The following is a 26,473-nucleotide window of genomic DNA, read 5'->3' as shown; positions in this document are numbered from 1 at the left end:
CGTTATTTTACCTAATTGCATCATGTTGTAGCATGGAATTGCAAATTGGATCAAAAGGCATGAGTGTATTCCTCTTACTGTTTAAAATCTTAAACAGTAAGAGGAATACACTCATGCCTTTTTTGTGTATTGATTCAAATTCTTTGTATACAGTTTTATGTCAGATTGAATTCGGTTGACTTGTTCTAGAATTAGTCCAGAGAAGAGTGGCTGAAAATTTGGTGCTTTATTGTGCAATTGAGGTGTGTGAATGGATTTAAACTTACTCTGCCTAATTCAGGTACCACTAGTACTGAGACTACAGTAACGAAGGCATCAGTGCAGGTTAGCAGCCTAAGAAAGGCTTGAGACCCTAAAAACTTTGCAAAGCAAGGACTCGGAATGTGAGAGGGCATTCTTATATAAAAAAAAAAAAAATCCCAAACCCACTAGCACCCCAACAAACTCCCCCACTGTATGTAGAATCTGAATATATGTAGATGTTGAGACACAGCAGGTTGAGTTTATTAAACAATAATCCTTCTCAGGTGCAGCGAATCATATGGATTTTCTTCCTGTGTCTGGATAAACTTTATACCCATTGATACTTCTATAACTGTTCTCATTTGGTATTGTTAATTACTTATTTTTAAGCAAGAAGAGGAAATCCCTTATCTGCTGCCTGTAAAAGGCCAATCACTTTCACTTCCATGCAATTAGAAATGTTTTTATGTAACATTTTAAGCCTCCCAATAGTTGCATTAATCTCAGTAACAGGCTATGGTTGTTGTCATGTCTTATTGGTAGCAGTGTATTTCAGGAAAACACGTTTGTGTGCTTTTATTTAAAAATACAAGGAGTATGGTAACATTTCAAGTAATGTGTTAAGGACCTGGCAGGTCTCTTGGGCTTTTAGGGAGTATAGAAAGCAATTAGAAGGAATAAGAGGTGCTAGGAAGGAGTGGAGTTATTTCTTTATGCTGCTCTTCACCACAAGGATGTTGTGGGCATTTTATTCTTTTCAAATAATGTTGATTGGATGTTATCTGATTATGGGATTAGAGTGGCGAAAGACTGAATGCTAGAATGAAGTGCTAAAGACTCCTAAGTCACCAGGACTCGATGCTATTCATTCCTTTAGTGGTTCTAAAGGATGAAGTGGCTGATCTGCTAAGAAGAATGCATCTCGTTAGGATGAGATGCTGTGCCAGGAGACCGGAAGCTGTCAAGTGCTGTACATACTGTACTTCCAAACTGAACACAAAGAGCAGAGCTGGAATTTGCAGACCAAGGACTCTTATTTTAATGCCACTTAAGTAGCTTTGAATTCTGCATGGGTAGTCTAGTAGTTCTGTGAGCACAAGATACAACAGCTTTCTATGCAGTTGTATCTTAGAGGTAATGAAAAATACCAGCTGCAGCTGGGTACTTGTCATGTGTCCCTTGCTTGTGTGTTTGTTCCCTAATAACAAGGGCATAGATTGCGGTCTGTACTTCACTTTGGTCTGTTTGTGGGTTTATCTGCCCAGTACTGGGATTTCTGAAATCTCTGAATTCTTATTAAACTATAAATGACTTTTCAATTTTCCTTTTTGATAAAGTTTGAAATCAGGGAGTGGATTTGAAAGTTAGAAAATGCCAGGCCTAACCTAAGCAGACATGTTTAACTGCATTAATCTCTTCTGTGTTTAGCAATCTAAAGAATGACTAAGTTGCTTCTGTTATTAGTAGACAAGAGAGGGATGAATCTATATACTGATACACTCACACACCCTGTTTAGTTCATCCCACCTTAAACTTGCAGTGTGTGGCCTTTGGCAGGAAATTGTACCCCACGCAATTTGGGTGAGGCTCTACAAGTTGTCATTTTTGATGTCATTGTGGGGATGATGACCAGTGATGCAGAGGTGGAACTGAAAGTTAAAGCAGTCCAGGAGTATGCTGTGCTGCTTTCAGTGGCAAAGCTGTGATGTACCTTGTAGTTTACACTCAGGTGACAACAGCAGTTCTTAAGTACTGACTTTTGTAGCTGCAATTAGCTGTGTGGTCTTGCTCCCTCAATTTCCCTCCTGCTGTATTAGCACAGTGATTTGTGCTATCATGCAGTGACTTGAATCAGAAAATTGATCCTGACTTCGAGAGGAGTCTGTGGCAAGCAGCAATTTCTGACCCAAGCTAGTTCCTCACTCTGGTCTAGTGGGTGGCTCCACCAGGAGATGGGATCATGGCCTAAGGATCAGAACAAGCAGCAGGAGGGTTCTCTCTCTTTGAACTGGCATTTCACCAGAATAGATGCTCATCAGATTATGCCTGTAGAATCTGTGACTCATCTTGCCCTCAAGTAAGCATCCCAAGCAGTACAGAATACATTCTGTAAAATCAGAGAAACTTGAAGTTGTGAGAAACTTGAAGGCAGTCTTCTAAAGCTGTCTGTATTAGCACGATGGTGGTAGATGGCACTTGGTAGTTTTAGTTACAAAATAATTCGTGCTGGAAGGGGTAACTTCAACTACTTGAAGATAATTCTATATTACAAGCAAAATATTCTGCAAAATACATGTATCATTATAGATACCCTGGTGAAAGCCTCTTTGAAGAGAAGAAATATATAATGTATAAAAACATCCCTAAAATGTATGGAAGTGGTGCTCTGCAGTAGCATTAAATGGAAGTTCCTTATCTGGGCATCTCTGCTTAGATGAACTGTCTGTCTGGTTTAATGAATCAATTTATACTTTATCAATCACTGCATATACATATCCTTTATGTATTTTAAATGCTATTGTTAAGTAACAAGTTCTTGAAAACTAAGTGAAGTATTTTCAGTAAGTTTAGACCAAATCAAGTTGCTTCTTGCTTTCAGTTCAATTACTTCAGATGATCTGTAAATTTTCAATAATGGCAATACATTCATTCTGCCATTTGGAGGAGCCTGTGCCACAGAATAATGATCTGAGGAAAGCTCACTCATTTGCAAGGAAGAGTCTTCATTTGGGAATTAGCACTGATGCAGCTCAAGGGTGCTTTTTCAAGTCCAGGTACGTTTTGTTTAATTATTCTTACTTGGGTTTGGTATGCTGGCATTTCATTTACATGAGCATGTATGCTATGTCCTGTCAGAGCCTTTGTGTTGGTCATTTGACGCATGAAGTGTGTTGAAATTAAAAGGCACATGTAGGAGCAGACATATGAGATGAGTAGAGAGAAATAGTCTGGAAAATAATTCTGGCACCATTTATTATCCATGGAGTAGCTGTCAATGGAGGTTATGATCTTAATGACACAATTCCCTTTTGCTGCATGCTTTTTCAGAATTTTTGTATGTGTTTATTATATAAATTCAGTACTTGCTAAGCCTGAGTTGTTGTTTTGTATCAAAATGTTATTAGGTCTCAAGTCACTCAGAGGCAGTAAAAAGGAAGGCACAGTTAGGTTTTCACAGCTTGGAAAATTTTCTACTTTAAAAAAATCAGCCTTGGAATTTTTAAAAAATTATTTTAATTTTATTTTTTCTAAAGTGTGTTATTAAATCTTGGCGTTGTAACACCTGACCAGGATTTAATTTTAGACTAATGGTTTCTCTATGCAGTGTTTAGTTTTTTTCAAGACATCCAATTATTTTAATAACTTAATCATGATGTCACAGCACAAGTTGGTTTCTAGTAATATTCTGTATGAGAGCTATATGCAATGTACATTCAATAAGAACTATTAGCAGTAAATTAATAAAATAATTGTGAATATTTAAACAGGCACTTGAATTTCTTGTGTTCTCATTGCAAACTGTGGGGATTCTTTAATTGTTGATGGGTGAGGTGTTCCAACCAGCAGACAAATAAATGATAATGTGGGAAAAAACCCAACAGCAAATGCTTCTTATCAGGCAGAGTACAGTTAGTGAGCCTTTTCAGTGGTACACAAATCAAGAATCTTTTAATGATATCTGTCTACTCCGTTAGTTAAATTATTAGTTTAGTTAGTTAAATTAGATTTATTAGTTAAATTACTCAATCGCTTGCCTTTTTCTAGATGCATATATGATCTGAGAAGCCTTAACAATATCATTTGTCATGCTAAAAATCCTGCTGAATTAAATGGATTTCAGATTTCTCAGGCATATTTTTGTGGTATCTTTTGGGTCTGGAAACAGAGGCTCCTGTTCTGCATGTTTTCATGCACGTTTGACTTCCTGTCAATGCCTCCCTGGTAGAGAACTGATGCTGAGAACTTCAGTGACATAGAAAGAGCATTGCTTTTTTTGAAGTGTAAGCCTTTAGTTTAGTCCCCTCATTCTTGTAGGAATCATGAAGATGATGTTTTAAATAAATGCTTTATAATGTAATGGATAATTAGAAGTCAGAGACTAGTTTAAAATAGCTTTTGAATTGTTTGTGTACTCCAAACAGGAAGAGCAGTAGTGAAAAGGAGGCTGTTGCTTCAGTGTACTTCTAAAAATTGAAATACATGTCAATATAATCCCCACAAACCAGAATTATCTGGTCCTATTTTGCAGTATGAATGCTATGAATAGTGTTCACTAGATATGATTTTAATTATTTTTTTAATGACACAGAATTATAAAAACTGAGGGCTTTGGTGTATCCAAATTTATTTTTAAGGTAATTGAAGGACAATATTTATTCTTAAGCTTATTAGGTCCTGTTGGTGAGAATCTATTCCAGCTGCACATGAAGTCAGACTTTAATGGAACACAGTTCCATTGAACCCAAAGTAGGACAAGAGTAAAACAGAAACTAAGTTCCATATTATTCATAATAATGCTTATGGTGTCTGTAATATGGATATTGAGAGCAGCAAGTGTATTTTTTTTTTTCAGACTCTTTCAGCAGAACTGTTATTTTCCTAACACAACCTCTGGTACAAGGATAAAACTGGGTTTTTGTCAAAGAACAGAGTCCTGTATCTGAAGATTAAGAAGGTAAGGTATTTGAGATTATATCATTTCAGCAAGCAGTTAACAGTAATTTCGGTTATTTGTTACTTTGCACGGAAATATACAAAAATACTTGAATCATCGTGCATCAACAAGTCTCAAGCATTTTATATCAGTTCCTTTTTGCTGGCTGGGTTTTTTTTTTCCCTTTTTATCTCATCAGTGGAATTTCTGAAAGCATTCAGCTCTGCTTTCTAAATGTGTTTTCTGTGAAATCAATGAGCTGACCTGAGTGGGAATGAAGGTTGGTTTATCTTTGGTGAGTCAAAGTTAAGTTGTCAATAACTGATGTTGAAATACCATCCTTCAAATGCTAGGTCCTTGACATTCAGTGGGATGAGAATCTCAGAACTGACTACTGGGGACTCCCAGGCTACAGATCAGGTAAATAACTTCTTTGGAGGAGGAAATTAAAGGTGTCTTCTTTTTAAAATTATGACAATTAAGTAGCAAAGTGTGCAACTTAAACTATAAATATTTCCCACTTAACATTTAATTTAAAATAGACATGTCTATATTTGTGAGAGGATTTGTTAGTTGCAGTTTGAGCCTTATATAATTATCTAACATTCCAGCAGTACTGTTTCTAAAGAGGACTTCTATACTGACACAGAACATGAATGTCTAGTTCTAATCCCATTTTCCAATGTGAACCTGTGTGTAGTTGGTTCAACTACTGTGGTTTTTATTTTGCAAAGACAGAGATGTCTTCTCATATTGAATGTATGATTTAGAACTAACAGCTTCCATATTAGAGTAAGTAATAGGGGCTCTGTTCAGATCATGGGATTAACTTGGTTTGTTTCCTGCTTTGGCTAGTCCCCACTTTCTCCAAGAACAGGGTAACTAAATTTTCTTGTGACAGCTCAGTATAGTTGGTAACAAAGAGCTTTAAGGTCACCTAGAACTGGTGCTGCTGTGGTTTATTTCTGCTCTTGGAAAGTACAGTGGTGCTGCTGCCTCAGTACTGGGAGCAGGAAACTTGGAGAGGAGCCCTGTGCAATGGCAGCAGGAGCTGTTATGCCTATCTCTGGTGGCTTCTCCTAGTTCATCTTCCAGGGTCCTCTTTTGCTCTGCTTTTTGGGAGGGATGGGCAGGAAAAAGGTGGAAAATAGTTCTGTAATTGTTAAAAAAAGCAGTAAGTTTTCCTTGTTAAAAACCAAAAAGTTTTTCTTCTGTTGTTTCAAAGAGAAAACATGACAGATTTGGGTATTTGTTTTTAAGACTTACCCAATTTCAACTATAGACTTACTTCCTTGCCACCTTCAAAACCAGAAAGATAATATAAAAGGATCAGTATTTTGAGATCAAGAATAAAAATTGAGAGTATTTTAAGATAAAAGATTACAACAAATCAAAGAAATACATGTATTACTTTTAAGATATTTAACTTCAATGGGCTGTTAACATCAATGAGATATATTTAGGGTTTTCTGTGTTCAGTTCTATAGGCAATATAGAATGTGAGAGAAACAGCTGCATCTGAAATAGATCATCTACTTTAAAAAGTAAGCAATAATTCCTTCCAAGCAATTGGTTAAAAAAACCTATTTAAATACAAATGGCTCTGTAGTAGCTTCCTAATTCATTTAAGTAAGTAGAAGGAGAATTGCATGCTTGTAATAAGTTGTGTGTTCCTAAGTGGTGAAGAATACAAGGTTTGGGGTTTTTTTTCCCTGTAGAAATGAGTAATCACTGTAATTTTTGCCACAGGATATACTAAACTATTGGGGGCAAGTTCCTGTACCTCTTGAATTTGTAAAGTTATAGAAAATCTGATCAACAGTTATTAAAGGTTCTTTATAATTTAAAAAAAAATCATGTAGCACACAGCACATTCAATCTTAGAGAAGTGACATGTTTTAAGACACAGTTCATACCACTGTAGATAAGTTTGTTAGCACTTTAAAATAGAAGTCTCTGAGCAACACATCAGCTGTGCATGTACCTCTCTCTGTGGGTAACCCACTGATATATTAGTTTTATGGAATATCTTTGTTCCAGTGTTCTTTAGAACACAGCTTCCTGCCTGCTCAGAAGGACGTATCTTAACTTGTTCTTGGGGCTTGTGTTTCATGAATGTCTAAGAGAGGACTCATGTGGGAGCTGATGTGTAGCTTACCTTAGGGCTTAGCAACAGTGGCAGGACTGGATACCAGCCATAGTGCTACACTGATTTTGGGTCCCAACCTCAATCCTTTTTTTTGAGAGCAGGCCCAGAAATTTGTTATCCTGATCATGAACATCTAGCTTAAATGATCTCCTCTTGGATCCCAGTCTTTTATTGTTGTCATATTGAACTGGTTGATTATATTTTTGGAGGAGGAGAATCTGTTGCCTTATCTGCAGTATAGCTATGGGAGTTTCAGGGTCTTCCAAAAGAGGATATCTCATTCCTGACATGCTCACCAAGAGGAGATGATGAAGCCTGTGCAGTGCTTGGACGATTAACTTCATTATCATGCTGTGGAATGGTAATTGTGTACATTATAGAATACTGTCAAAAAGAGCAGTGAAGTTGATTTTTAAGGAGTAGATTAAGTATTGCATCCTTCAAGATGCTTTCTGCTTTCTGTAAGTTAAAAGTATTTTAAATTAATTTTTACAGAATTTCAGAGTATTGAGAAATGATAAATTTTGCATATAATAGACTACATTTACTGGCAGGTCTTTAAAGTGTTCTATTAATTATTTGCAATGAGATATTTTTTCTAAATAGAGACAAACAAACAAGTCTTGTTTGTTTAACAAGATTTTCTATATAAGTATGCCCTTCACATTAATTTATGATAGCATGCTATACAAGAATTGTAATGTTGAGTTTTATTTTCAACTTTTTTCTTCTTGCTGAGGTTCATCAACTAGCAAACAAAAACCCCCTACTTTCAAGCACCTCACTTTTTAACACAGGTTGATCCCTGGATGAGAACATTCATGCTATTAAAAGTCAATATTTTACTATTTTTTAGTGACTAACCTATCAGTACTGTGCTAGATTATGGTTGCTGCAGTTCATGTTCTTAGTGAGGCACATGCAGTTCACCTTTGATAGGTAAGTTACAGTTGTAGATATTTCACTTTATTCTAAGATTCCTGAGAGCAGAGATCTTATTTTAGGGGGAGGCAGAGATAGGGAGACAAAAACAATGCATTTCTCTTGAGTCTCTTTTGGAAGCTGTCGTAAAGAAGTCACAAGTAAAGAGGAAAATGCATTCTTGTTTTATCAGATTATGCTGGTGTCTCAACTCAGTTGTCTGGGAGTTACCATTCTTAGTGTCCCAGGGACAACACAGTAGTTAAAACTTTTTTTTTCATTTGTTTTGTCCTTTAAGGAACACTGGGATAAATAGCTAAACTTTATTCCTTTAGAAGCAAAACATTTGCATTTTTGTTTGGTTTTTGGGGGTTTTTTTAACAGCACAGCTGGAATTGGCAGATGCTGTTTCAAACAACCAGGTAAAGTGCAGGTAGTGTGGAAGTACTATTGTGCAGCTGAGCTAAAGGTATTTTGATGGATAACTACTTGCTTGTTATTGTCATTGGCAAGTTACAGGTAATTTCCAAAGCTGTAGTCTGGCAGAGAATTGCTTTTATGTGTATTTTTCAAGCCAAGACACACACTTTACTTTTACCAGTGTTTTTACAAAGATTCAAAATTACCACAACATTGTTGCTTAAAAAAAAAAAAAAAAAAAGTTTGTTTTAAAAGAAAAGGAGATAGGAAGAGAATAGTGACACTTGAGTGGCACCGAGAAAACTTTTGTCAGATGAACTCCTGACAGAATCTGGCAGTAATTCAAAGTCTGGTTTGTCTCTAGTAATTCCATTAGCATTTCAAAGGTTGGTGGTGTTCTGAGAATGACACAGGAGGGATTATTTTTTAAGTTAAGAATTAGTACTCCAAAGTGTTGCCTGTGCTAGGAATGTTGTTACTCTCTTGCAATAGGTAAATGGACTATATCTGAGACACCTGGTTTTCTATCAGGCGTTTCTCTTCTTTATCTGTACTGGCATAATTAAAGTATCAGCCACCTTTCCCCAGTGTGAACAGAGCTGTATCAGTATAAAACTGTATCTATTGGTAGCTTATTTCCACACAGAAGGAAACAACCTGGCAGCACTGGCCTAATTCCAGGAATTGTTTTTAATTATATTGCAGTTGCTATGCCAGTATAAATTATTCTTATTGGAGATCTTGCACCAGATGAAAGTGACTTCAATCTAGTTTATTTGCCCTTATCCATACAGCCCCATAAAAAATTACCCCACTTCAGTTTCACAGGTTTGATTTGCCTTTGTAGGCAGACTTGCTCTTTACACTGACTTATCTCCATTTATGCTAAAGGATATAAACAATGAGTGTTTTGACAATGAAAATGCATCTTCTGTTCTGATATAACCCTAATCTATTCAGTTAATGCTAGAACAAGTACAGTTCACTGTGAAGGTTAGAATATTTCCATCTGGCTGTGTGCACCAGAGCCTATAGAGCAGCTGTCCCCATCCTGAATCCTAACAACTCTGTTTTCAGCATGAAGTACAATGTTTTATCAACTTTCAACTGCTCTTTTATAGAACAGTGTCTTGACTCACTTTTCTACTATCCAGTATGTTACCTAAGAAAGAGTTAGGAAGGTTGAAGTCAGAATATAAGAACTTGGATCACTTGCAAATAGGGCTGATCTGCATGTGCTTGTTCTATATAGATATTGTTGAGTAGATTCAGATCATCTATGTTTTAAAGCTACAAGTAAGGGAGAGATCTTAAATATGTGGGGAGGGGATTGTGATGTGGAAAAGAACTGAAAATACGTATAAAATAAGTCTAAATATACTGCTCTAAGCCTGGGAGCAGTAAAGAAGGGACCTTGCCAGAGACTAACTCACAGAAACAGAAAGAGCCAAGAGTCCAGGGACCTTTGACCATTCAGAGAACATTCACTAACTTTAATTAGCTGTTCTCTGTCCTGTGCTTACTGATTGTTTCTTCCACCTCTTGCTGTCTGTTCTACCTCTTCACTTCTGCTTCGTTCCTGCATACTACATATGCTTCCTCCCACCCAATGTGCCCTCCTTACCCTGTACCTCCTTCTATGTTGTTTGCAAGCAAAAGCCACCTGCAAAGTAGAACTACTGTTACATTTACTGCAGTCCTGCTGTTTGTGCTGTGTGTGGACTTTTCCCCTGTGCTGTCTTACCTGTTTAGACTTGTTCTTTTAATGTGGTCAGGGACCTTTTACTGTTCTGTGTATTTGCTCTATCCAGCATAAATGGAACTTCAATTTTCATAAGTCCTTCGAAAACCTTAAGTATAGTTTAAGAATAATGTTCCTTTATTCTGTTCTTTTATAAAAATCATTCACAAGCAAAGGACCACCCTTAATGAGATGAAACATATGAGATTCCATGGGATAAAAAGGAATTTTGCTCTTTCAGTTTTTCTATAGGTGAACCATGATTTAAAAGTATAATGTTACAGCTGTGGTTATATTAGTGTCCAGCATAATAGGATGAATGTTTCAGAATGAATTTTCTATTTGCTGTGTTTGCATTGCACTTGCAGTGGTTTGCAAATTGCTGGTTTGTTTTCCATGTCTTACAGCTATATAATTTGCTTTCTAGAAACCGTTTTGGTAGGTGTGGGTTGCTTGTCAGAAATCCGTTCCGAAGCTTGAGTGCAAAGGAAGCAGGGTACTAATGATGAATAAGAATGGATATCTTGAGGATAACAATGGATATGGCATCTTCAAAAGCAGTGGCATTCTGGTAAGAATTTGCATGCAATTTATTGAACACTACATGATAGTTCTCAGTAAAATGTGTTTGTGTCTCTCTCTGAGGATTTGTCTGATGAAATTTTCTTCTAAAATGTGAAAAGTAGGAGGATTGTTCTATATCATGAAGTATTTTAAATTCTGAAGCATTGTACAACAACTTTACTTAGCATTGAGTTCTTGCATATAAAAATAGTGAAAACATCTTTTTAGAAAAGTTATTTTAGAGAGGGAGTTAGTGGCCAATTATGGCTCACTGTTTGTGAGCCTGTTTCTCTGAATATTTAGAACTGAATATTTTTGAACTGTCATTTAAAAAAAAAACTGCTCTTTTTTCACTCAGAGTATACTCTCTCATGGTATATTTCACCACTATACATGAGTGGTATACATGGAATGTTCTAACAGGCGTTGCATCCAGCTTTGCAGGAGATACAAAACACATAATTATTGACAAACTAATCATAGCTGGAAACTTTTAATCCTCATATTGGTTAAAAAAATATGGCCGCATGCTAAGTTACTGATTGGTACTACTTTGTTGGAAGTTTCACACCATTTAAATAATGTATACAATTAGAAAGTGCAAGTAAAAGCACCAATTAAAGTTTTACTGTAACTGCAATGGAGTACAAGTGATTCCTTTAAGTTTAGTATTTGAAATAACTTAGGCCAACAATTCCCTAAGCAAAAATTTTTGTTTTCACCAAAACAAAGTATATTCTTATCTTTGTAGATAATGACTTCTTGAAATTAACAAGGAATTTGTGCCTCTTTTCCATCCTATTCTTTGAATCCCACTGGTGGTTTATATTGAAGTGGAACTGTTCTGTGGCAGCTGGCAATTCCCAAAGCTCCTTGGTTAAGGGTATTTTGAGGTGCTGGATGTGCATATGCTCTGTAGTAAAGAGCAGCACAGACACTGCACATTCTTCTGCTGAGCCAGTTTCATAGCTGAGATAGCTGTTCCAGAGCATGCTACTTGCAGTGAAGTCGGGGTTTAGACACACCTCAGGAACTCTGAATTTTGTCATGCCCTGCAGAAAGCAGCGGTGGCCGGGAGCCGATCCACAAGCGGATTAGGCGTTAATCGGATAGTCTGTGTTGGGCAGAGGGTTGGTGGCTCATGTCTGAGTGCTAACAGCGGGCCTGGCAGAGGCCTTAGCCCTGCTCAGAGGCAAGGATAAGGAGCTCAGACACATCCTTGTGCCAGCACAGATACTTCCCATGCACACACAGTGAGAGCAGGAAAACAGGGGTGTGTTCTCATGGGGGTGAGCGCCAGCCAGGCTGGCAGAGCCCAGCTGCTCTGGACTCCATTGCACAGTGTAGATGTACATCATAACAGGTACCTAGGGCAGCATTCATTGAAACAGAGCATCCTCACTGAGATACTGAGGGAGGAAGGACAGAGAATGCCTGGTAGGTGAGCTCCTGAAAGGTCTGTGGCCACACTCCAAAGGTCTCATATAAGTACATAAGTTAGACCTAAAAAGATTAATGTAAACAGTCTCCTTATTTGAAATTAGATTGGCAAGCAAGGTGACTAAGAGTGACTATTTAATATCCCTTTCTCTAACACTCAGTTTTTCATTCTTACTTTTGAGGTGGGAGTGAGATAAAATCTGGCCCTCAAAGTACTGTGTACTCATTCCAGTGCCAAAACATGAAGCACAAATCAGCACCTTAAATTTAGGGGCATACCAGGTTCCCTAGTGCACTTGGACAAATATGCATGTTAGATATATGAATGTAAACTTAGCTGCTTTGATGTACTTATAAATGGGTTTTTTTTGGACTGCTGTAATTCTCTGGGCTAATGTAGTAAGAAGCTAATGGAGAGGAAACTAGGCTCCTCTACAACTTATATTTTTCTTGCCAAGCTAATCTTTCACTCAGGTTCATTGCACGTCAAGTGTTTGGTTAATTATTTTATCTTATTTATATTTTAAACCAACTTTTTTCAGGGGGAGGGGTGGAGGGAGAGAGGGCTAAGGGAGTGGTGTTAAGTTCTGAGTTTTAAATTCCCTCAGATTCTGAAGGAGGATACCAGTGAAGAAAAACCTACTTTGCAATTTCCTTATTGTAGATGTACATTATCTGCGGGTGCAGTAGTTATAAAAGTCAAGTCTGGAGTGTCTTTTTTTTGTTGGTCTTTTCTAAGATGACTGTGCTGACTGGTATGGTTTCAAATAAAAACAGTTAAGTTATTGACTTGTAAAAGAGTTGACTGTCATTTTCTGCTTAATTCCTCTTTTGCTGAATAATTTCTGTGATATTAACTTCATTTGTGACACTTTACTAGGTGCAGGCCTGAGGGGGAAAATGTTATAGTTCTTTCACAATTCATTGGTTTGTGGATATTTCTGTTATGTTGTTTCCACACTGAATGACTCATATGTTAAATGAACATGCCAGCCCCAAGGCATGCCCTCGCTATTGCAGCCCACAGTGAAACTTGATGCCATTGCACAGAAAAATGTGGAAGATGCTCGTATCCGTTTGAATCCTTGGGAAGTTCTCTGCACTTTGGACACGTGTGCTAGCAATTACTCAATGTATGTCCTTTCAAAAAGCTGTGGTTTACCATGTCTCATTGCTCTTTTTCACAGTGTTGATTTGCTGAGTTTGTAAGCTACATCTGTCTTGTGAGCTCAAGTTGGAACTGAGAAGTGGTAATTTTTAGTTGTTTTTTTTGTTTCTTTTAACAAGGTGGTACAGTTTCATTGTATTCATTTCTGGACTGTTTGATGAGAAGCTACAGAAGTATCTGATTTGCGTTGCCACCTGTGCATTTTTTAAAGTATTTTGACAGATTCAGAAATTGTTTTATTTTGGAAGTTGATAGCACAGATCTAATGCTCTCCACATTGTGAAAACACTAATTAGTATTAGATTGAACAAGCTGGACCTGATTACCTTAGCTCTCTTTGAATTTTGGCTTTCTTACCCATTTGATTTTTCATTGTTTAATAAGAATGTGAAAGGTGAAACAGATTTACCTATTGATGAAGTCACAAAAATTATCACATTACAGAAGCTTCACATCAGAATGTTGCTAGGAGCAGGCTCTGTGGTATCTGTAATAGGGAGAGAGATGTGCACTCACAGCAGTGAGAGGAAAGGCTTTGAAAAGTATATGAAGTAAAACTTTTTTGATACTGTTTTGAATTTTTAGGACACTTGGGCTTTTTTTTCACGTGCCATATAGTGGTGTTAACTCTAAGTCTTCATTGATTCATGTAGTGAAAGTATGTGTATGGCTCCAGAATTTTTGTTCTGTCGTTTTGTTTTGTGGTTTTGATAGGAGTAAGACAGATTGCTGTGACAGGATAGATAAAACATATCACAAGTCAGGTATTTTGGCTTTTAAATAATGATCTTGTTCTGTCGTGCATAGTATGCAGTGGAGGAGTTCATGCCAAAGTGAACAGATACATTTATGGGAAGACCACTCTTCAATATAAATTTTTCATTCAACATTACTCATGGCTGTACTTTGGGTGCAACTTTTTCTGTCTGTGTCCCTGCTTGTTTTCATGAGGAGGTTGTCACTGCCCACCTAACTCTACTTTCACTGATGGGGAGTTTGTCTGTCCCATCCCCTGTCAGCTTTGGCAGCAAGACCAGGCACGTCAATGAAAACTATGTGCAACTGTTAACAACATCGATCACAATTGCACAGGAAACACTGGAAGGCAATAAAAGCAACTGTTTCAATCCTGTTTGCAGTTCTAGTGCCCCCAGACCAAGTCATCTCAGGTCACTTAAGGATGTCTCACTAAAATGGTATTAAAACATATAAAGTTATAACAAGTCTACTGTTTGATCTTCAAGTGGTGTTGAGGTATAGGCAAGAAGGAGGAGGTAGCAAAGTGAAAATACATCAGAAATTACTGCTCTGGCCAGCTGATATGTTTGAAAGAACGGTGTGATGGCACAGAGGCTGGTAATCTTGTACAGCTGCATCTGCTTATAATAGACCATAGTAACAACAGCAAGCCAGAAAGCAGATGTGCTGGTGTATTCCACATCTATAGGTGTAAAAGCTGCCTCGTTGGACTTCTTGCAGTCTTTGGCTTGTCAAGAGCCTTCTTTGTTTGTCAGGAGAGATCCTGGAATCGTGCTGGTGTCTGCTGCAGCGTGTACAGTTTTAGTCCTGATCTCTCACTTTCCCACCTGTTCCTGTACTGCATGATGATGTGCAGCTCTCAGGTAAAGCTCGGGGGCTGAGTTTTGACTAACAAATCAGGGTTTCTTACAAGTACAGAAGGAGCGTCGCTGTCAGGGACTGGTGGTACCATCCTCTTCCTTTTCCCGTGGAATCCTTCAATGCTTTTATCTCTGGGGGATGGGGAGGTGGCTTCACCCGTGGCAGTGCTCAGCTCTGCCGGTTACCTGCCCACGGACCGTGTTGCACATGAGCACGTCCGAGTGGCCTCAGGGTGTTCCCGTGGGATCTGTCCTCGGGCCAGCGCGGCCAGAAATGTCTCCATTGGGATGGTCCGGGCACGGCCTCGGTGCCTTCAGCCCGCCGGGGCGGGATGCGAGCGGCTCCTGCCCGGGCCGGCGGCGTTAGGACCCGGCCGCTCGTGCCTCCCTCTGTCCCCCTCCCTCGGCAGGTCGCTGGCGGCGGCCCCGGGAGCGGCAGCGGCCGGGACTGGGGCTGGGGCTGGGGCTGGAGGGACCTTTGCCCGCCGAACAGCCGCTGCACCGGGCGGGCGGAGCGCCCGCTCCACGCTGCCTTCATGTCAGGTTCCTTTTGTGCACTTACAGCAGAAACTTCGCTCTTCCTTCCGTGGTTATGCAGGGGATTGTGGCACTTGTTCTTCTTTGAAAACGTGCTTTGGCTAATGTTAAAATACATCGAATTTAATGTCTACATGATATTCGCACTACAAGACTTTCACAGCAACTACTATGTATCCTGCTGAACTCTTTGTAGTATCATATTTGAAACAAGACCGTAAGAATAAGAGTTCTAACCATTAAATTAGAATTAGACTGGAGCAGAAGTTGATATATTATCTGACACTTGGCTTCTGTAGTGCCTGTCACAAAGTAATGGCTCTCTTAAACTGCACATTAATCATCAACAACAAGTTCAGAAATGTCTGTTTCAGTCCAGAAACTCTTATTACCAAATAAATAGCGTTGGTACTGTTTATTACCAAATAAATAGCTTTGGTACTGTTGGAATGAGCAAAGAAGTGTCTTAACAAGAAATTCCTTTACATCTAGGTGTAGTAAGTTTACATCCTTTCTCCCATGAGTTTAGTTTATTGCTCTTGCCCACCTTCTGCTTAAAAGGAAAAAAGCATGGGACAACTTTGCAGGTAAATGTCCAATGAGGTATATTTCAAGTTATGTACATTCAGAACATACTATCAAGCATATAATAGCTTTAGAAAAGCAAAATGTCACTTTTATTTCAGAGTAATTTGTTAATGGGATGTGTTATTAAAACAATCACAGGTAGAAACTATACAGCTGAAAGGTAAATCTGCCAAGTGACAGTTCTTGCACTCAAATACACGGCCCATGAAAACAGCAAAACAGTAAGTCACCCCAGGAGAATAATTTTTATGTTCTTAGTATCCTGGTGGTGGATGATCTGCTTTCAGAACACAGATTGCCTTTTGGGTGACTATATAGCCTTTATATAGCCTTTCTGCAACCTGTTGCATTGCTTTTATTCCAGACAGTTTTCCTATCATTGCTGGCATTAAGGTCTTCTCAGACCCACAGCTGCCCATGGACTGAAATTCCCTGCTCTACCAGAACCAGAGCCTACACTCAAGTATCACCACATGAAGTTCATATAGCTTTTTAAATCTCTCCATTTCTTGTGTCCTAGTACAAGCTGCATTCTCTTTATCCAAGAAAGAATTCCCAGGCAATCATTTTGGTTCTTTGCCCTCTCTATGCTATTGACGTGTGAGTCTTCACTTTTACTGTCTCATGTACTGTGTGATGCTGCAGCCTTTTACTTCTGCCCTGTTTACCTGACCCAGCCCCTGACTAGGTCCAACCTTGCATTAACAGTGCTGGCAGCCTCTTCTGCTCCCCCACAACCAGACAGTATCATATTCTCTTTACCTTCTCAGATACAATGGGAAAAATCAACCAAAATATATGAAGCCACATCTTTATGCTCTCTTTCATTTTTGCCTATCCTCATAAAATTGAGACTCTGCTCCTTGATAAAAAATTATAATGCTATATGTTTTATATAGTTTATAATGCTATATATGTTTTCGTAATTGCCAATACAACAGGGCAGCGTGGGTCTCAGTATGTGCAGTGACAATGTGCATTACAAACTAAACCAGGATGATCTTATCAAGATAACCAAGCAGTATAGTTGTGGCATGCTAAGGACTCGGTGCTTAAGCTAATTCTAGCTGGCTTGTCTGTGGGTGAGTGGTAAGTAGTCAGTTTTTGGGTGCTTGTTAGCAAGATTTGTGATGAGAATCCTTGTTAAAATAATCTTTTAAAAAAGTGATAAAGGGAACACTGTTCAGTATCACATCTTTGAAAAATAGGCAAGCTTCTAAGAAACTGGCTGTGATTGGAAATGAGGAAAAAAGATGTTTTAGATAGAACCTGCAGTGATGGAGTAAACAAGTTCATAATCATGCAGTTTTTAATTTTTCATGTACTTGACTTTACTGCTTACATAAAAGTTTAATGTGTCCAAACTTTACTTGTTTCAAAACCTTCTAAAGACAACTACTGTTGTTAATGAGCTATTAATAGTATTTAATGCAAACTGTAGGAAGAGTTTCTGTGAGATTGTGAATAAAATTTCAATAATGAAATCAATCTGCTATTCCTTTTTTAATTTATATTTTACATAGGCATATCTGCTTATCATATTTGCTTAAACCATAATACAATTTCCCATTTGGTAAAATACCTCCTAATGCTTCAGTAGATGTTAAATGTGACTAAGTTGCTTCCTGATTTCTCTATGTAGTAACTGATTTAATTTATACTGTCATTGATAGGAACATTGTGTTAAGATTAATAACTTCATTTCCATGATAATTAATATGAATTGGTTATATATGATGTGAAAAAAAACATTTCTTCTGCTCAGTTTTGAATTTTCCACACTTTCAGTGCTGCTTTGTATTTTTCTTGTGTTGTAGAGAGCAAGCATACAAATGTCGGATCTGACCTCTCTAGAGCAATTACTTTACATGTGTATGCATAATATTCCTAATTTGAAACGTTCTAATTTCTCTTCATAGGATATTTTCTATGTTTAGTGCTGTTCACACTTGAACCCTGTCTATATCTTTAGTATCCTTTTGAAGGGAGAGTGACCTGTACCTCATACAGGATTTTTTTTTCTGGTAAGGTCACGGCGCTGATTTTTATAATCCTGTTACACTGGTTTTCTTCTAATTGTCTTGCAGTGTTTAAGCTGCCTGTTTTATTTTTTTATTTTGGTTGTAGTGGTGTGTTTTCATTTTCACTAAACTGCTTAAGTGGGCCCTGGTTCCTTCCTGAGGCTAAAGCAACTGGTGTGTTTTCCCAGTATGGGATAACTGATCTAATGATTGACTTCCATTAAACAAATGCAATCCTACCAGCCCCTTGCACCTGACACTGGCATGTAGTGATAGGACAAGGGTTAATGGCTTCAAAGTGAAAGGAGATAGATTAGATGTTAGGAAGTAGTTCTTTACTGTGAGTGTGGTGAGGTACTGGAACAAGTTTCCCAGAGAAGCTGTGGATGCCCCATCTCTGGAAGTGTTCAAGGCCAGATTGGATGGGTCTTTGAGCCACCTGGTCCAGTGAAAGGTGTTCTTACCCATGGCAGGGAGAGTTGGAACTAGATGATCTTTAAGGTCCCCTCCTAACCAAACCATTTTATAATTGTATGACTTGTCTAATTGAAATTGATAATTAAAACAACTCCTGAAATGGGGTAAGGACTTCATAGCTGATGGCCCTTGTCTTTTGTTTTTCATGGAAGTTATCTTGCCTAGACCTTTAAACAGATCTTTAAAGTGTCAGTGCTTGTGAGTATGTGAACATAAGACTGTGAGTAAATTCAATCTATGAGAGGCTAAATGTTAGTGACTAACATCAAATTATCTGGAGATTTTGTAGGTAACTGTTACCCTCCCTTTGCCTAACACATTGAGTTTTATTGCACTGAGTTCCTTACAGTTGTGTCTTTAATTTGAAACCTCATGAAACACAGACTTTTTTTTTTTAAATGGGTTTATTTTAATATGTGTCTGTTATCTGTCTGTCATCATTTGAACCTTATTTAGTGTTTCTGGGTCCACTTATTAATTTTGGTTAGATTAATAATTTTCCTTCATTCTGAGTAACTGAAATGACTGCAGATTTTCTGCCATGATACTTGCCCCAGTTTCTGATTTATTAACAACTGTACTGTAATACAGGACCAAATACGTCCCTTTCAGCATTTTGCGGTTAACTCTTTGCTATTAAAGACATTTATTATCATGAAATCAAATCATTTAATTCAATATTTTCCCTGGTTAGATTTTGATCAGATTTTCATCTATGACTGACTCTGTCCTCATTTTTTGTTTGATTGCTTCAGGAGGCATTTTTCTCTTTGGGCTTTGAAAGAACTTGTTTTCTGTTATCTGGAGCAAGAACTAGATTATCACCAGTAGCAGTTTTCTATTCTATTTTCTTTTTTACATGGTGCCTGGTATGACTTTTGATTATTGTTTATGCAGCCCATTCCAATGTCGAATCACCCTTTATATGAATAAATTCTTCTTGATATCCTAATTCTTCCTAATATTCTTCTTTTCCCTTCTCTGTTTTTTTTTAGCTGTGTTGATTTGTCTTGAGGATTTGCCCATGATTCACAGTGGGGAGAAAAAAGCCAGTGCGAGATATGAATGCATTCCAGGTCTTTATTATAGGATTGAGGAATTTAGTAAACATCAGGGTTGAAGTTAGTGCACAGAGCTGTGCACCATTCACCAGGCATATGTGTGTAATGCTATGATAATTACATGATCAGGATCTGTCTAATGAAATACTGTATAGCTGAAATACTGTTGTAAGACTGTTTTTGTATGATGGTCAAATAGTTCCTGTGATGCTTTGCATCACGCAGATGTGTGCTGGAAAGGATATCTGCAATTTTAAATTCTAGCAGTGTAAATATAATACAGCTGAAAGTAGCAAATACACAGAGGAAAATGGAAATGCTAGTAGTCAGGGAACATTCAAACTTTAGGGATCCAACTCCTGTAACTAAATCAAAAGACTGATTTCCTTAGGCCATTGCCACAGTGTATGCAGAGATTCCTTCACAGGACATTTTGTAGCATTTCAGGAGTTCCTTCAGCCAAATCTCTCTCAAGGAGCCTCTCTCTATTTACTGTAGGGTAGGATCTGTCTCCTACATACCACTCTTGCTTACTTTTGACATTTGAAAACAGGTGATGTGTATATAACTACTTATCACACATTTTGCTCATTGGGGCTGTAGAGGCAGGTTAGTAAGCTGAATTTCAGAGAAAACTTTGAGCAACAGTAATGCAGTATGTTGTCAGATATTTAAGGGAGTTTCCATAAAGTGTAAGGTGTAAAACAGAAAAAGGCACAAGAAGTTTTTTTGAAAATACACCATGTGGGTGTGAGAGAAGCTGGAAACTGGACTCCTGACACTGAATGGCAGGTGGGAGATAGGAAGGGAAGAGATACAAGAAGCATCCCTGAAATTTATTTTTGTATCAGTAAAAAGTGGAGGGCTTTTAAAGTGTTTTAGCCAAAAAAAACATAACAATCAAATTAGACAGCATGATCTAATGGTCTTTTGAGCTATGTTTTATGAAAATTGGCCCGGTTTCAAACATGAGTAAACCACAGTTGTCTTCCTGAAAAAGATTAAGGAGTAATAGGTGTGGTGGTGATCAGCAAGGATGGACCTTGAAAGTGAAGACAAGTGGCAGATGCTGCAGAAATATCCAGGGAGAGCTGTGGAGATAGTGATGTGCTCTCCAAGTGATTGACAGGAAAAAGGTTTTTGCAGCAGTTCTCTGAGTGAATGTGTGTGATATGAGACTGTGTTTGTCAAAAGCAAAGAGAAAAAATGCTGCTGAATCAAAAAACAGAGAGCAAAATCTTGCTGAATGAAAACATGATGATGATGATTAACCAATTGAATACTTTAGCTGATTGGGAGGATTAAGAAAAATACCATCTTGGAAATGTTGCATTGAAAGTATCCGCAAATTATGAATATGAATCTTGGGATTTGGAGTATCTTTGGGATGTAAGGTGATGCTAGAGTTACATGTCTGAGCAATAGGCAGGATGATGGTGTAGCTGTGCAGCTTTGTGTGTGTCACCAACAGTTAAGTCATTCATAGGAAAAACTGTAAAATCTGTCCTCAAATATAATTGTATTATTTGACGTTCTTCACTCCTACAACTGCTTCCCACATAATATTGCTTAGAATATTTCCCCACCTGCCACAAAGGACTGGTCATTAATTGTTGAGTTTGATTTGTAATGTCACAGTGGGATGCCTAGTATGAAAAGATGTATTTTGCATTTGCTGGGAAGGCACTGATCTTTTCATTTGGTTTATAGTAATGGTGAACACAGATGCAGTAATTTCCCTACAATTAAATTATGAAGTCGAGCCTTCTAATAACAATACTCCATAGTATTTCTGTAATAATTAATTGATTCTGTTCCTCAGTCTGATTCTGCCTGATGATACAAGAATTCCCCCCAGGAGGAGGAAGCTTTCAGCTTGCTTGAGAATTTTATAGCCATGTCCCATACCAGCCACAGTCATTTTTCCCTTACCCCTTCAGCATGTCCTGGATCTCACAGGTTGAGGACGGACAGAGGAAATACATCTGCTCTTGGCTAACTTTCCAGTGGTGTGTAGTTGTATGGACATGGTAGCAAATAGGTGTGAGTTAGAATTTTTTCTAGGCTTTTCTGACTTAAACAAGGGAAGAGGCGGCTTTAGCATCAAGGAGGCATGGTCTGAAGAAAAAAAATTCCAAACAGCTTTTTTGTTGTTGTTGTTTTTCGATAAATTTCTCCCAGGTGTGGAAACTAAACTGTTAGTGTATGTTTGCAACAGCAAGAAGAATTGTCTTAGGTGTTGAGTAGTTAGGTGTCCAGATTAAAAAGATAACACTTCAGGAAAAGAAAACCTGCCTTTCTTTGGAAATGTAACTCTGGCAAGGAATTTGATATTAATGGCCCATCAATAGTTTCAAGTTGTTCAAAGAAAGAGCAGTGATAGCCAGATAAGGCAGTAGATTACTCTCTGCTTGATGAACATTTGTGAAATCATAAATCCATTGAGCAAACATACCCCATGGGCATACTGGGTCCTGGGGCCTCTGCCTGCACCAGGCCGAGCCCTGCCAGCTGCATCTTCCCCCCAAGTCCCTGTGTGCCTACTGAGTGACCCCAGGTTTGAGGCTGGAACTCTCTGGAGATAAAATAACCAAAATCTGACACTTAATTTGAAGTCCAGTGTTGTAGATTCTTTAGTATGTGCCAGTTTCAGACATACATGTGGGATATAACTGGGAATTCAATATTAAAATGGGAGTAAAAATTTTGTTATCTGTCCTGAGCTAACACCAATTCTGAAAAGATAAACACATCATTTCTTCACAAATTTTGGAAATCTCATCTGCCTTGCATATCTGAGTTTACGTATATATAAGTGGTCTAAGTTAGTGTGTCATCTTGGCAAAAAGGCTTCTTAATGTCCCTGTGCATGGAAAACTTTGTATATACTACTATTTTTTTCCTATCCAGAAATAATAGCAGTTTGAGTCCTTATCTCTCTATGAGTGCTATAAGCAAACCAATGTCTCAGTGAATGTCCTCGTGTATCTTGAGTTAATTTTTAAACTTACTAATTTTTTTTATGTAAAGGATCTTGGTGCAGCTTAAGCCATCCTGTAGGAGATACAAAAGTAATCAGAGATTGTTGATTGTCTTGAACATTTTTTGGGTAGAAGGTGTATTTAAATTGATTTGTCTGGTTACATGGTGATCTCTGAAGGTGTAATTCTGCTCTAGTAATAGGAAGAATGGTATCATACTCCTGGTCTGGAGTATTCATTCATTCTGTCTTTGGTCTGGCTGTCTCAAAGAGGTCATGCTAGTGAAGGTACAAGGTGCAGTGGTGACATTTACAGGCATGGTGAATTGGCCATTGTGGCCTCCCAGGCTGAGAGAGAGCCTCAGGCAGAGAGGAATCATGGACCCCTTCCTGGGTCCCTGGGGTGGATGATAAGTGCTGGCATGGAAGTCTGGATGACACAGCTCCCCATGGTGTAGCCTGTGGGGATTCCATGTGCTTGTGCCACCATAAATCTGATATTCCTGTAGTGTCTTCATTGCTTCTATCACACTCTCTTGTTGTGTTAAAGTCTGTATTTCAGTGGGCAAACCTCATTATGAGGTAGGCATTTTTTTGCTACTCTCTCCTCTCATTAGCAGTTGAATGATACTAGGTGCATGCTACCATGGGGCTTTACTGAAACCCTGGGGAGACACACTGCCAAGCTAGAACTTCTCACAACCTTCAGATAGTCATAGCAATGACAGTTCTTATAGAAATATCATTTACTTTCTGTCAGTTTTACAGTGTTTTAAAATACAGGCAGATATTTTAGTTTTGGCCATCGTGTTACTAAGAGGCTGAAAATCTCCATGAAGAGCTGAAGAAGATAAATCACCTTTATTGATTTTAGACCACTCTCTTTTATTAAAAATAATAAAACAAATTACATATAACAACAAAAAAGCAGTAGCACACAGGAGGTGAGCAAACACTGCAGGTACTTGTGTTTGCCTGAAGGGGAATGTGCTGTGATCAATTAATGCTCTATAAATCTCTTGGCATAAGAAATTACTGTTGCCTTTGCTGTAGCTGCAGCATTTTAGGGTAAAAATAGAGATCTTGTCATGGTCTAGGCACTCAGATTATTTTCTGTGATTAGTTTGGTGTCTCTTTAATTAGAGCTGTGTGCTGTGTTACCTGATTTCATTCTTTTTCTCTTTACATATTTAGGTCCTAGTCCTGTAACTGGATTTGTTCAAATGGACCTCAAGAGCCTGGGGGCCTGATGAAGTCCATGGGACTCTGGTGACTGCAGGTTCTCACTCTGAAGATCTGATTGTAGGCCTGAACCTTAATTTCTATTTTGTTTTCCTGTCTGTTTGCTTCTTAAATGATGAAAATTATCCTTTGAAATGGTGTTGTCTTTGAGTCTCATGCACATCCACTTTAGTAGTGTTCAGACACTGTTTGTTTGGGATGTTGTCAGACATTGTTAAAATATTTCTGTTCTGTTGTGTGCCTAAACCTCCTGATTGCTCTGATTATTGTATTAGATTTTTCTGTTTAGTGCCTTTCTACCTAAAATAGAGAAGATCATCACCTGTGTTTTCAGTCGTGATATTTCTCTTAACTCAAATTTTTAAGTCAGAGTAACTGTTGAAACTGTTCAGGTTATTTTTAAAGATACAGGTAGATTTGTTTATTTCTTGCTGAACTCAAAGTATAATATTTTATTTTGCAAACTTGGTAGCCTAGTATTACTAAAAGCTTACAGTACGATGATACTCTGATGTAATAAAATAAGTAGGAAATGACCCTTTACTAGCTCTCCTGTTGCTTTTCTATTCCTGTGGCTGTGGTTACACAACATTCGACTGAGAGTGAAGATATTTTTAATTTTTGAGCCAGTGTATACCTTTTGTTGACAATAAGTGCTGTTCCCTGTCCTATTCCATATTGCAGTTTCACTGAATAGCCTTGGTAGAAGCTGTAGAAAGGACTTTGAAAAATCACATGTAGAGTGTGATCACAAATAGAGTGTGAGAGAAAAAACAGATGTGTTCTATCTCTATACATGTTAGTATTTATGTTCTATATATTTTTAAAGCAAGTGTGTAGCAGTGTAGGATAATTAAGAGGTCCAAAAGATCCAAAACATCCTTTCCATACAAAGAATCAGAGAAACTTTTTTGGTTTTTGTAGGCTAATTACAATGATATTAAGGAGCTTCACAGAATTTGATTAATTTTTGCATATTCCCTGAACAGAAAAGCACCATTGTCCTGTTAGACCAAGGAGAAAACTGAGCCACTTGTTTAGTCAGTGGTAAAGTCAATGATATTAAATGGATTCTCCTGCCTTTTAACCTTGTGCCTCCGACTCCATTTTTCCCTCAAGACCAAAACCTTCCATTGCCATCATCTGCTTTACATTTCTACGTGAAAGGCCCAAGGTGTTTGTGTTTGGACCCCCAGAAAATGAGGAAGACAAGGCTGGTTGGCCACCTGCCAGGGCACGAGGTCTGGCTCGCTCCTCGCTGCCGGGGGCTGCTGGTGAGGGCAGAGGCAGAACTGAGTGTTCTGTGTGGCGTTCAACTGCCTTAACCACATGCCCATCGCTCTCTTCCTGTAGTTGTCTGTCTTGTTCTCAGCAGAACTCCTAAAGACAACATGTATACCAACCAATAAATAATCCAATTTGATGCGCAGCCCTGATTCACTTCCTGAGCTGTGTCCTGCACACACAGAGTGGCTGCAGTCCCATGGAAAAATTCAGCACAGTGCACAAGGCCAAAGAGTAAGGCTGTTAAGCGTCTTTAAACTTTGCAATGAAGCAGTGTTCTTTTAATGTCACTTATTATAGCCATAGCTCAAAGTATTTTTAACAAGAAACAAGCGGAAAATGAAAGCTTTTAGAACTGATTGTAACCAATTCCCTGTGTAGCCTGTGAACGTGAATATCCAGCTCAGTGAAACACAGAACGTCAGCCGATGGGAGGAGGCTGGCTACCTCCAGGGAGGAAGGGAAGGAAGAAGGATGGGTGCTTAATGCCATGGCTGTATCCAACTTGCTTCCAAGTCTCAGGGACTATTTGTGGAATGTTGACCCTAGCTCTTAGCTTTTGTTTTCTCTTCAGCATTCCCAGCCCAAAAATTAGCTCCTCCAGAGCTTCTCAGTGCAATAGACATTGGGAGTGTTGCTGTAGTCTGCTAATCATTTAAATGAAGAAAAAGAAATCAAGGATGGGCTTTTCTCCTACGTTTTCTTGTTGAAAAATAAGAGGAGATGCTCTCAGTTCTCTCCACAATGAATTTCAGGGGCTATGCTTCTGATCCTTGATCTCACAAATAGATGGCAAAAACTTTAATAATAGAAAATTTTGCTCTTGGTTTACCTCTTTAATCTTCTTCTCAGTCAAATTGTAGTGGCCTTTTGTGTTTGTAAGCTACCAAGGATGTTGTGTAGGCTCCAGGGCCAGAGCAATTGTGTTGAGAACACAAGCTCATCTTGTTATCTTTTATGTTAGTATTTGGTAGCATAATAAGTTTTTTTCAGAGAAACCTTGCCAGATCATGGTCTGAGTTTCAGTTTTTGTTAATGTCTGCTTTATCTATGGATAGTGCTTGAGATTTGGTCACCAAGCCTAGTGATTTGATATGAGGAAAACAAAACAACCTCATACTTTGCTTTTGCATGCTTTTCTCTGGGATATACAGTCTTTTCTTGCAAGTAATGCAGCAAGTTCCTGTAAAAAGAGCTGGTGAGAATACTGTTAGGGAAAATTTGTTCAACCCATTCACTGAAATTCATAAAAATCAAAATACTTGCAAAAGTGTTCACTGGCATTTTACTACAAAATAAAAATGAAAACCCTGATTTTAGTACTGATATTTTTTTAAATAAGGATCAGTTTTCAACATTTCATA

The 26,473-nt window shown here is 38.2% G+C and overlaps 1 long non-coding RNA gene across 3 annotated transcripts in view; it reads left to right on the top strand.

Annotated features, from left to right (window-relative positions):
- LOC134414484 (uncharacterized) overlaps positions 1–24,912 on the top strand; it is a 33,225-nt gene extending 8,313 nt beyond the window's left edge. For 2 of the 3 annotated variants that reach the window (XR_010026754.1, XR_010026752.1), the window contains exons 2-6: positions 2,843–3,017; positions 4,817–4,918; positions 5,251–5,317; positions 10,556–10,699; positions 23,778–24,912. This is a non-coding gene — a long non-coding RNA (uncharacterized LOC134414484). Of the gene's footprint in view, positions 1–130; positions 2,321–2,842; positions 3,018–4,816; positions 4,919–5,250; positions 5,318–10,555; positions 10,700–23,777 lie in introns of those variants that run through there. The other variant, XR_010026753.1, reaches the window with a different exon arrangement.
- The last annotated feature ends 1,561 nt before the right edge of the window (positions 24,913–26,473 follow it).

This window comes from Melospiza melodia, chromosome 2, assembly GCF_035770615.1.
Source record: "Melospiza melodia melodia isolate bMelMel2 chromosome 2, bMelMel2.pri, whole genome shotgun sequence".
Classification (NCBI taxonomy): domain Eukaryota; kingdom Metazoa; phylum Chordata; class Aves; order Passeriformes; family Passerellidae; genus Melospiza; species Melospiza melodia.
This window is presented reverse-complemented; position numbering and strand designations above follow the sequence as displayed.